The sequence below is a fragment of the Helianthus annuus genome, chromosome 13, assembly GCF_002127325.2.
Source record: "Helianthus annuus cultivar XRQ/B chromosome 13, HanXRQr2.0-SUNRISE, whole genome shotgun sequence".
NCBI lineage: Eukaryota > Viridiplantae > Streptophyta > Magnoliopsida > Asterales > Asteraceae > Helianthus > Helianthus annuus.
In genome coordinates, this window is record NC_035445.2 from 158,724,065 (window position 1) to 158,735,936 (window position 11,872).

The 11,872-nt window shown below is 38.2% G+C and overlaps 1 long non-coding RNA gene across 2 annotated transcripts; it reads left to right on the forward strand.

Annotated features, from left to right (window-relative positions):
• Positions 1 to 178: 178 nt before the first annotated feature.
• Positions 179 to 2,464, forward strand: LOC110903463. Of its 2 annotated transcripts, none has more exons than XR_002571967.1 (3): positions 179 to 294; positions 1,302 to 1,389; positions 2,390 to 2,464. It is a non-coding gene; the product is annotated as an uncharacterized LOC110903463 (long non-coding RNA). The 2 variants fall into 2 exon arrangements; XR_002571968.1 differs by having other exon boundaries at positions 1,307 to 1,389.
• Positions 2,465 to 11,872: the final 9,408 nt, after the last annotated feature.

Below are 11,872 nucleotides of genomic sequence, written 5' to 3' on the forward strand. Positions count from 1 at the left end.
CAAGTTATCTAACTTGATTAGATAGTGCTAGCTATAAATTAAGAATGGAAAAACATTGGGGATCAAATAGATAAGAGAGAACATGAGGGACTAAGATTGCCAAATATGAAACTGAAATTAATTAAAAACAAAATCTCACACACACTAGATGGGTGTGTGCGTGAGAACGATCAGGAAGAAGAAAAAAGGGGTGAAACCCTAGTCCTCAAGAAAGCTTCAAATTGATAAGGAAATTAGGCTCAAATCCAATGCATGAACTTGATTCCTTGGCCATCTAGCCCTAACAAACTTACGGTAAGTTGTAATTTTGGATTTGATGATGTTTATATGAATTGGGTTATGATCAATCCTTTAAATTGTGTGAAATCAAGCATGAGTATATGTTAAGGATATAGTATAGAATGCGAATTATACACGATTTTGATGTTATTTGAGGTTTTTGTGAAAAACCCACTTGTAGAAGTAATGCTATGAAGATGATGATGTTGTATGTGCTAAATCAAACATAGTTTTGATATATATATGAGTTGGATATTGTGGATTATTGTTAATGACCTTGATCTAGGATGAAAGTTAGGTGAGGTTAGGGAAATTTGATGATCTTGATATGAGTTAGTAAGAATATGCAAAGAATACTTGTACATAATGTTTTGTTAGTAGTACACCCGCCAAGTGTTTGATGAAATGCCTAAGAGAGCAAAAATTGTGAAATTGTATGAAGGTTGTGGGTAATTATGTATAGAAGGTGCTTATGGTGTAGCCGTTAGCAAAATAATAAGTTAAGTACGTTTAAGGTGGAGTCCATACGAAAACTCGGATTTAAATGTATGGTTTAGTAAAATCATGCATTAGGAACTTGTACCTTATGCTCCAATGATGTGATGCTCGCCATATAATTGATGTGCTTGATTTATGGTGATTAAGAATGAATGTGTACGAATATGACATGCGTAGTTTATTGTTAGTGATAATGTTGGATGTATGTTTTGTACATAAGTAAGATGATAATTTTGATTGAGTGAGTGTTGAATAATGCGGTTGTCGAATGTAGAGTTATAAAAGCATAAGTATGTGTAAATTGGTTGTGTATATTGTGTATGTGATTAGGTGATCGTGTAGTTGTATGTATTGTACAACATTATGTATGAAATTAATATGATGTTATTAATATGGTCTATGTGGTTGACAAATCATGTCGTATGCGCGTTAGTGAAAGTCAATATAGATAAGAGTTGGAAAAAATGTATGTTAATATGAATGAGTATGAATACTAACATTATTATGGCATGACGGCATGAAAGAATAGGAACCACACTAACACGGACCAAGTATGGAAAGCTAACGGGTCAAGCGGAAGCGAGGGAGCAAGTATGGACACTAACGCTTAAGGTAAGTGATTCCGACTCACTTTTTAGTGTAAATGTAGAATCCTAATATTTATATGTGTGGATAAGAATGGTGCAAGGGATATGTAATGATTGTGAGTTTCAAGTTAAGTGTTATTTTAGTATAACGAAGGAATTGTTATAACAAAGGAAATTTGATGGTATTAAACGGGTCGAATAATCATGTATATGTAAAGTAGCAATGATGAAGTTTGTAAAGATTAAGGACCCGGGGTAAGGATTCTTAGTATAAGATGTAGGGAAATGTTTTACTGACAATTAGGAACAAGTTCCAAGTGATTCGGACGCAAAACGAACGAGTTACGCGAGTTTTAGTATTTAAAATGATGGCTGAACTGGGCATCACCGTAGCTTACGGTGACCACCGTAAGCTACGGTGGGTGCTGGAAATGTTATTTCTGCCGTAAGGCAGGTTAAGGCTGCCGTAAGGATTTGGGGGCCACCGTATGCTACGGTAGCCACCGTAGCTTACGGTGGAGGTCTGATGCAATTGTTTTGTTTATGTAATTTCTTCGTTCTTCCTTGAACGCAAACCCCGTGAACCCATTCCAAGCCTCGTTAAGTCTTTATAATGTTCCTTAACCCTACCAAATGGCTTGGTTAGTTACGGATGAGTATGAAACTCATTTTTAGGATCCGAAACATATCTGAAAGATATCTTTAAAAGAGTTTATGATATGTGATTCAGTTCGGAATGAGTGAGCATGTACGCGGGGTAATGAATTAAGTATGTTAGTAAGTATGCTTGTATGTGTTAGTGTATGTATGTATGTATGTTTGTAAGCACCTAAGTAGGTAAGTTGTACGCCGTAATGTATGCATGTATGTAAGTGTGTGAGTAGGTATTTTTGTATGAAGTAATGTATGTATGAATGTGTGTAGGTATGCATGTACGTAGTTATGTATGTAATGCATACGTGGTTTCAATACTCTTAAGTATTGACGATATTAACAGTGCGCCTCGAGAATGAAATGTGGTGCAGGTTCTCCATCGAGGTTCGCTAAGGATTAGACACCCGGATGGAATGACTATATCTAGAAAGACAACGGGATGGAAAGAATATGTGGATAGAACAAATCGAGGCTACACGATTAAGAATCTTGTTGGTATATAATGTATGCTAATGTTTCGATTGTATGTGGTGGGTGCAGGTAGTATGAATCATAGACTTTCTTCACAAGGAGTAGCGATCAAGGACCGAGTCACAAGTCAGATTGTACGGGAATACATGATTATGTAAATTGATAGTTATAGCTTATGTTTCTGTTATGTAAATGAGTACAAAAGCTAGTCTTGTTGTAAGAAAGTATTTTATAATGAACTTGCAAGTAGGTCAAAAACGTGTTCATTGAAAGAAATTTTATAGTACGAATTTCCGCTGCGTCTTTTTCCGTTAAAGCGTGTTAGGGTGTTACATGGCTTGTACGTTTTCCCCCAACCCAAGCTCCATACCCATAGTCTGAGGTAGCAGATGAGGAGTAGGTCCATACGTTTGATCTTTTTACATTTTTATTGTTTGATTTTTAACCATAAAAATGATTAACGGAAATGACATTAGTACCCTCACATGCATTGCATGTGAGGGCAGTTAATCAAGAAAACCAAACGGTGTTAGTGGTAAAGGTTAAACATGTAGCAAAACATTAACATAAAGGTTGGTTTTTGTCGATTTCATAGTGAAATGTATAAAGTGCAGTTTGATACAAACATAAGGGTTGTTTTCTATACAATTTTATCTTTATTTTATATTTATTTGTTGGATTCGACAACCAACACATCACGAGTAACCCACATCAAGCACCTCAAGGGTGCTAATTCACATAAGGCACATAGACACATATAATGTCACACCCCAACCGATGGTAGAAACATCGGGACGCGACACTAGGCGAACCAGATTGCTCAAGAGAATCCATAACTATTAGATGGCTATATTTAATAGGTTAATTGTCCCATACCAATCAACACACATTCCACAAACAATTATTACAAACAGCGTGTTTTCAAAACCAAAACAAGTCCGACAACCTAGATTTCTATTTGTGGAGTTTCTAGACTGCATATCTTGATTTCCGGCATAGCACAACATCAACCTGTCACATACGTAAAAATAAAGTCAATACATAAAATGTAAAGGTGAGTACACAAATTTGCATAGCATATAGCAGAGAAAGCGTTTTACGCATAACCAACATGTATCACATAACAGGCGAAGCAAGTAACTATCAAACAATGATTACAACTTAACCACGAGACTGCGTTGTAGAGTATGCGCGACACATGTTCAGCGAACACGTGAAGTAAAGTGATGTGATCCCTAGCAACCCCTGTCCACGACAGGTGCTGAGTCCAAATTATAGTACTATCGTTGCTAGAGGCGGTATAGTGTAACACTGTATAAGCATAGTACAAGCATTCATAGATCACGTATAGCATGCGGGAGCGGTTAGCGTTTAGTAAGTGATTGCGTTGTGTGTTATGTTTTGATATAGAACGTATGTAACACCCAAAAGTTCGTTAAAAGAAAATGGGTTCAAGTATACTCACTGTGCATGTTTAAACAAGTAAACACAGACTTGATTGGATTGAAGAGAGCGCGTTGAGTTAGCCTGAGCACGTAAACAGAAGCATAAGCGTTGAACAGTGCGTAAACAGAATGTCGAATGGTTGAGTGTTCGAATGTTGATTCGAACGGATGGGTCTCCATTCGAGCGGATGGTCATCCGGATGGATGGTCATCCGAGCGGATGACCATTCGAACGAAGGGCCATTCGAATAAGTGTGCTTGTTTGGAAAATTATTAAAGTTTGAAGTTGAGTCAGATCGTTTAAACATTGGAAATTATAAAGGGACAGGTCACCTGATCAGATGGTCATTCGATCGGATGGCCAGTCAAGTGAGTGATCTGTTATTTGAAAATTTGTAAAATTTTCTAAGTAAAAAGTTTGAAGTTTAACGGAGACGGCGTGACGACGTGTCTAACAACGGGAATACACCAAGCCTAGTTCATTCGATCGAATGGTCTCAGCCCATTCGGTCAAACTTACTGTTCCTAATGAAGATCCATGTTCAACCCGTTAATCGGTCCATCTCTCCGGTGGAAATCCATTTTCAAGCTGGCTCTCGACTAAGGAACGAGTAGAGAGTCTGAATGAGTCTAGATTCCATCGGTTTCGTGTAAAAAAGTTGAAGAAAAGTCGAAAACGGTTGAAAAGTGTGGAAATCTTGTTTAGATTTAAGTTAAAAGGTGTGAAATCCTTTAGATCTAGAACCAATCTCGATCAAACGGTGTTCCCTAACCGTCTGCCGGAGCAAAACGGTGGAAACCACCTTCAAGAGGTCCAAATCAGTGATTTCAGAGGAAAAGCAAGTGTTTGTGCGTGATTTTGATGGAGAAGATGATGTAGAAGTGATTAGTGATGAAGGCTATGCAAGATTTGGGGAGAAATACTTACGAAATGGCCTTGAATCTCGATTAGAAGTGACTGGGAGTGACTTGAGTGCGTGTGGTCGGATGGAGGTGTCAAATCAGTGAAAGGGAGGTGTACGGGTAGTAATTATAGTGTGAGAGGGGGAGTTAAGTCGGTGCACGATGAGAAGTGTTCGGTCGGATGGCGTCCGGTCGAATGGCCATCCGATCGGATGGTCATCCGAGCGGATGTCCATTCGATCGGATGTCCATTCGGACAGCTCGATTGCGTTTGTTAGTTTTCCGACTTTCGTTTCGTGTGTTAAGCGTTACGTTGCGTTTAATCGAGTTGCGAGTAAGCGTTTGAGCGTATAAGCGTTGAGTTGATAACCACATAACATTTAAACAAATAATCACACAAATAAACACATAAACTAAATGCATAAAGTAAGTCCGCGTTCCGAGTTTGCGTTGAGATTGCGTTGCGATAACGTTTAGTCTAAACAAGCGATGCGATAAAATGCGTTAAGTAGTAAGCGTTGTAAATAACGTTTAAAAGCGATATCTGCTTTTTGAATAAACGTTGTAATAAGCGTTGAAAACATTAGTTTAACCCATGGCGATAATCAGAATCTCGGGCGTACAAGCGTTTACGAGAAGAATAACACGATAAGTAATGACCCGAAAAGTCGGGTGTGACAACCCGTAACTTCAGGTAAATGCTTTAACTTAACACAATTAAGTTGGTCACACAATCTTTAGCATTTCATGGAACTATGTACTACTTTATGCATTATTTGACTTACATGAGAACTTTGTGCCTTAACTGTAAATTATATGTGGTGTGTGTGTTTTATGTAAAAGATGATACTTGGGGGTGAGTAGAGTAGTTTGTGAAACCTTAATAACCCCTAACCCTAACCCCTCTCTCAAATCATTATACGTACTTTCAATATTTCTCTACAATCATCTCCTGCAATCATCTTTTCATCATTCTTGCTGGCACAAGCTCTCAATCATCACTTTTGATCTCTCTCTTCATCTAGAATCAATCTAAGGTAAACGTTTAATGATTATTTGTTGTTAATCATTGGTTATTTGATTCATGCAAACCCTAGTTCTCCAAACAATGGTTCTGTGTTTATTGATCATTCTGATTATTGTGAAATGGTTTATGATTAGTTGTGTAATCACTTGCCTGACACTAAGATGCCTGATATGATAGAGATGTTTGATTGTTGATTAGATTACAGCATTGCCAATGTATGAAAATTAGGGTTTTGATCGTGATCTGCGATGTAACTGTTCCATTGGAAACTGTGATTAGGTTTTGAATATTTCGTATGATTGATTGTTAATCCGGAGATTTGTGTCAGGACTTTGTGAAGTCACAAGTCCGAGTTTTTATTAAAGTGCACATAGTCCGAATTTTTGTAAAGGAAACTAAAGTCCGAATTTTACAAGGACTCCTAGAGTCCGAGTTTTATTAATGCACAAGGTCCGAATTTTATATGAGATGCATGGTCTGAGTTTTTATTAATGCTTACATGGTCCGAATTTCATCTAGTGGTGTTTGGTCTGAATTTTAGTTGAACACTTGGTCCGAATTTTGATTGATACATGGTCCGAGTTTTTGTGGGTGATTTGGTCCGAGTTTTGTAACATGATACATGGTCCGAATTTCATTGATGCTATTAAGGTCCGAGTTTCATTGATATTGCCTTGTCCGACTTTTGTGGTAATGTCTAGTCCGAATTTCAGTTAATTGTTGGGTCCAAGTTTTGTGAAGGAAACACATGGTCCGAATTTCTGATTGATGTAAGGTCCGAGTTTGATGTGAGTGCGTGTAATCCGAATTTCATGTATATATAAGTGCCTGAGTTTATTCCAAACACCAGTGTTAGAGCCTAATGTTAACACTAGGGATCCGAGTTTACTTATAATGCTGAGATCAAAACCCTGTGTGAAGAATACCTGGCATGTTACTGTATGTTACTATGTTACTGTATGTTACTGTACTGTATGTATGTGCAATCTATGTCATGTCAATCTGTAAACAATTATCACACGGAACACAGTTGTTTGGACACCAAGGAATTGTAAACCTTACTTGAACGCAAACACTTACATTAAGTTTATGTGCAATGAACCTTAGGTCGTGTGTGATGGGCCTAACCATTAATTAACACTAGAAGCACAATAACAAACCGAGCAAACCAAGGTGAGTTCACACTCTAACCAAGGCATGGGATTCCCGGGGTTGGGAATGGGATTGAAGGAATGGGATTGTACTTACACTGTTACTAGACTATCTACCATCGTCCTCGGATGCGAAGGATACATACGTAAAACCTACGTATACTTGTACTCATCACTGTCCTCAGGTTGCGAAGGACACTTACGTAAAACCTACGTAAACTTATACTCACTACTGCCTCGGGTTGTGACAGTCACTTACGTAAAACCTACGTAAACCCCCGCGTACCACTGTCCTCGGGTTGAGAAGGGCACTTACGTAAAACCTACGTAAACCTTGTACGTACTACTGTTCTCGGGTTAAGTAGAACACTTATGGTTACCTCTAGTCTAGTATATGCACACATGGGAAGCCCCCACTATACGAACATTCAATTGACTTAGTTACTAACGCATGGTGACGCAACGGACTTACTATTACGAACTTGCTTACTGTGAACTCGCTCAACTAGTTGTTGACTCTCTGTTACATGCCTTGCAGATCGTTAGGTATACATGGAGCTTGCACTGGGAGGCGCGGTCGTTGTGGACAAGGATCGTGAATGCTTTGATTAAACATTATGACATTACATACTTTATTTATGTTGGGCTTTTACTCATATGCTTCCGCTAAACATTGATATTGCACTTATGTTTTGAACACCTTTTATATTGGTTTGGTTGAATTACAAATACTTTTACTTATTACTTACATGTTCAATATGATCGGTGGCTTGATCCTGGTCAGTCACGCCTCCAAGCGGTGGTACTCCACGTGTGGATTTTGGGGTGTGACATCGGGTTGTTACATATAAGGTCTAAAGCACGTCAACTACTCGATAACTACTACCTTAACTTTCTTGCTACCACTAACTAAGTTTTGAAGCCTATGATTGACGTACCACACCTTATACCTCTACGATCTCGACATCACTAATAAAAACATCATACGCCCACTCAGGATAACTAAAGCCCAATTAGCTAATAAGTCATAAAAACCATTAACCAAGGAAAACGTTTATAGAAAATTTAAATCTCAAAGCTCGTAAATTAAATAACTCGTAACACGTATGAAAAACACATGAAAAGCATGTATGCTAGCCCCAAAAATATTAAGAAAAAAAGGATTATAACTCATCGGTTGCAAAGCTCCAAAACTATAAGTTAACTGTCTCATACTGCATCTCGAACTTTTTTTTTGAACGGTAAATTTGAATCACTGATGGACCACTGGAGTATCATCGTGCCACCAGCGGAACCACCTAATCATATCCATCTCCACTGGCATAATGCCTATACACCAATTCAGGAGGAAACCCAATAAATATGGGAAAAACCCCCTAGTGGGAATCGAACCCAGGACCTATTGGTCCCAAAGTCTTATCTCATCCCAAAATACCACTAGACTATAAAACCATGTACCTACATCTCTAACTTTAAGTCTACTAACTTGTGTGCCATCAAGTTCGGATCCCCTTCGAACACGTGAACCCGCACCGGGATTCCATGCACATCCACCAACCATTCCCATGTCACATCATCATATTACATGATTTTTCTCATACACTAATATTCTTGAATCAACCTTACGTCAGGACCGGCCCAATAGGCTTTCCAGCCTAGGCACGGGCCTAGGGTCACCAAAATATAAGGGCCTTCAAATTTTTAGAAAGTTTTTATGTATAGTACATGTATCAGAGACTTAGTTTCAAAGCCCAATTCGCATTTAAAACTCACCAAATAATGATGAGATTGAACTCAAAAAACTGAAATAGTAAAAGCCATTAAGGTATTATTATAATTTGTATCGGTTAAATATCTTGAAATGAGAATGGAGTCATCAAAGCCATCAATGCTACGATGGTTAAACATCCATTAAATGGATGGAAAACTTTGGATCCAAGAAAAATAAACATGGTAAAAAACATTCTAGTTCCAAGTAAAGTTCAATGGCTATCAATGCAACTCTTAACAATATATATTAGATTACTTTTCTTAGTAGTTTTCGAGTTTGGATTGAACACATCTGAAACTGATTTAATGGAAAACTGGACCAAAAGACTAAACTGATTATACATTTTAAATTTAGTGGTTTAATTTTTTTTACGCGATCTAATCTGACCCGACCCAACATGAACCGGACCGAACAAATATTGCAAAGGGCCTCTACTTCGTAGTTCGCTTAGGGTCTCCAAAAACGTTGGAACGGCTCTGCTTACGTCCCCATACCATGAAATACCCATGCACTTTTGTACCTACTTTCCTTGCATGAGCCCATCTCAACTACCATATAAAAGCTAACATATATACCATCATTTAGGGTTGTTCAAATTGCTCGGCGTTCGATGCTCACTCGAAAAATGCTCGGAATTTGCTCGTTCGATTTAGCTCGATTGAAAAAATGCTCGGTTCGGATCGGTTCAGTTTGTAAACGAACCGAGCACGAGCAAAGTTCCGCTCAGTTCGGTTCGGCTCGGTTGGCTCGATTTATTTTTTAACACACACACACACACACACACACACACACACATATATATATATATATATATATATATATATATATATTTGTGTGTGTATCATTTTTAATGAAATGACTAGAGACCAACATCAACAATGTTTGGTCTAATATCCAAATAGAGCTCATTTAAGTAATTGGAATTGAAATCCAATACTTTAATGTCCATTTGAGTAATTGAGTCAATATTTCAAATACAAAAATGTGAAGCGTCGATCAATACTCAACTCTCAACCCGCCATTTGATTCAGAAATACAAGACCCTAATCAAAACCCCCCATTGGCCATCGTTATTCGATTTCTCCATCGCCACTCGCCAAGACGGCAACTCGCTAGGGTTTTGCTTCAATCGGTTCATTCAATTTGAAACTTCTGATAAAACAAGGGTAGGTTTCAATCGGTCGACAATTTATCTTCCCGCTTAGCTAATCTCGATAGAACTAGTTGAGTGTTTTTGTATTCCTTGTTATTTGTTAAATTTTTACTTGTGTTCTATTGGACAAAACATCAGGGACGAAAACTGCACTTTATTCTAATAACTAGCGCTCCCATCGTCACTTTCCTTGTTTGTTCTGCGACGCTCGATACTCGCTCGACGTCGAAAAATGAACGGATCGAAAGACGCTCACTCGACTTTGGCTCGGTTGAAAAAACGCTCGGTTCGATTCGGATCGGTTTGTAAACGAACCGAGCACAAGCAAAAGTCAAATCGGTTCGGTTCGGCTCGGCTCGTGAACAGCCCTACCATCATTGCACCATGATTAGTTTACAAAGCTTAAATGCATAAACACACATGCGTAATCCCAAAAGTTGTTTTGATTTTCTTTTCTTTTTTTATTATTAAAATCCCATAATTCTTGTGCAAGATTTTCTTTTCTTTTTTTATTATTAAAATCGCATAATTCTTGTGCAAACATCCACACATGCAAAACCTATTAATTCACCATGCGACCATACTCGTCCCTATATATAAACCCTGATCTCATTCTGGTTTCTATGGCACAACATGCATCGAGTTTTCATCAGTTCACTATAGTAAACCTGATGCCACATGATGTCTTTTTTTACACACTCACATCGTCACCTTCACACACTGTCATCATCATACGCGCACACCTTCGTCTTCACGCCACGCTACACGTCATCACGCACCATCGTCGTATCCTCGTCACCATTGCATCACGACACCACCGTCACTGCATCGCCACTAACATTACCAAACATCACCACGATACTTCTTTTGGGATGTTGCAATAGTCTGCTGAGCGGTTGTTTGCGTCTAAATTCTGGCAAAATTCTTGATATGCGGCGCGTCCAAATGTGAGGTTTTGTTGTGCCCCGTTCTCTGAAACGTTAACTCAAGTCGTGACTGCGGCGATCTCTTCTTCAGTCTAACGGTTTCGTGCTTTTTGAGTGTTAGTGGATTTGAGTAAGAGAAGTAGAAAAAATTGTGGGTAGGCTAGTATATTTGTGCCAATTGTGTGGTTTACATATATAAATATAAGATAAAGGAAAAAATGAAAAAAAATAATAAAAACTAGCCATTACACTCACCCGCCCCCACCAAACAACCCATCTCCACGTCGTGAGGCCACTCACGCCGCCTGTAGCGGTGTGCGACACCCCATCACACCATGGCACGGTCGTGAAACAGTTGCAAGTGGTCTTACATACTTTACTGAAGCAAATGTAGCGGTTGTTGGACACTCGTGGTGGCATTGTTGCTGGTTGATGTGGGTCCGTGTTAAGTTTTAACACACGGTTCATGGCGGGTGGAAATCCAGATATGAGGTGGACAAAACTCGACGATGTCCTGAAAATAACCCTCATATATATCACACTAACTATTATAAAAGAATAGAAAACACGAAAACTAAAATTCTCGACAAAAAATGGCGATGTACCAAAAACAACTGGTTTTGATCTGAATTCAAGGGAGAAAAAAATATGATATTATGATTTATGTTAAAACATTCACGAACAAAATTCATTTTTTTTACAAACAGAAACAAATATATGATAATTGGTCCCATAACATCAAATTTGAAAATGCTGAAAACCCTAATTTCACGTTTCTTTCAATTGGCCACACAAATCAATAAAAAGTTTTAAAATACATTACATTGGGTCATATTAGAGGTGTATTAACCTGAATTGGTTGTTAATTTGATCATACAGCACATGAATTACAGAACCCCCAAATTTAACGTGTTACTGAAACCCTAACTTCATGTTTCTTTCAATTGACCACCTAAATCAATCCCAATGGCCATGATATTACAATATGGTGATAATAAGATACCTTA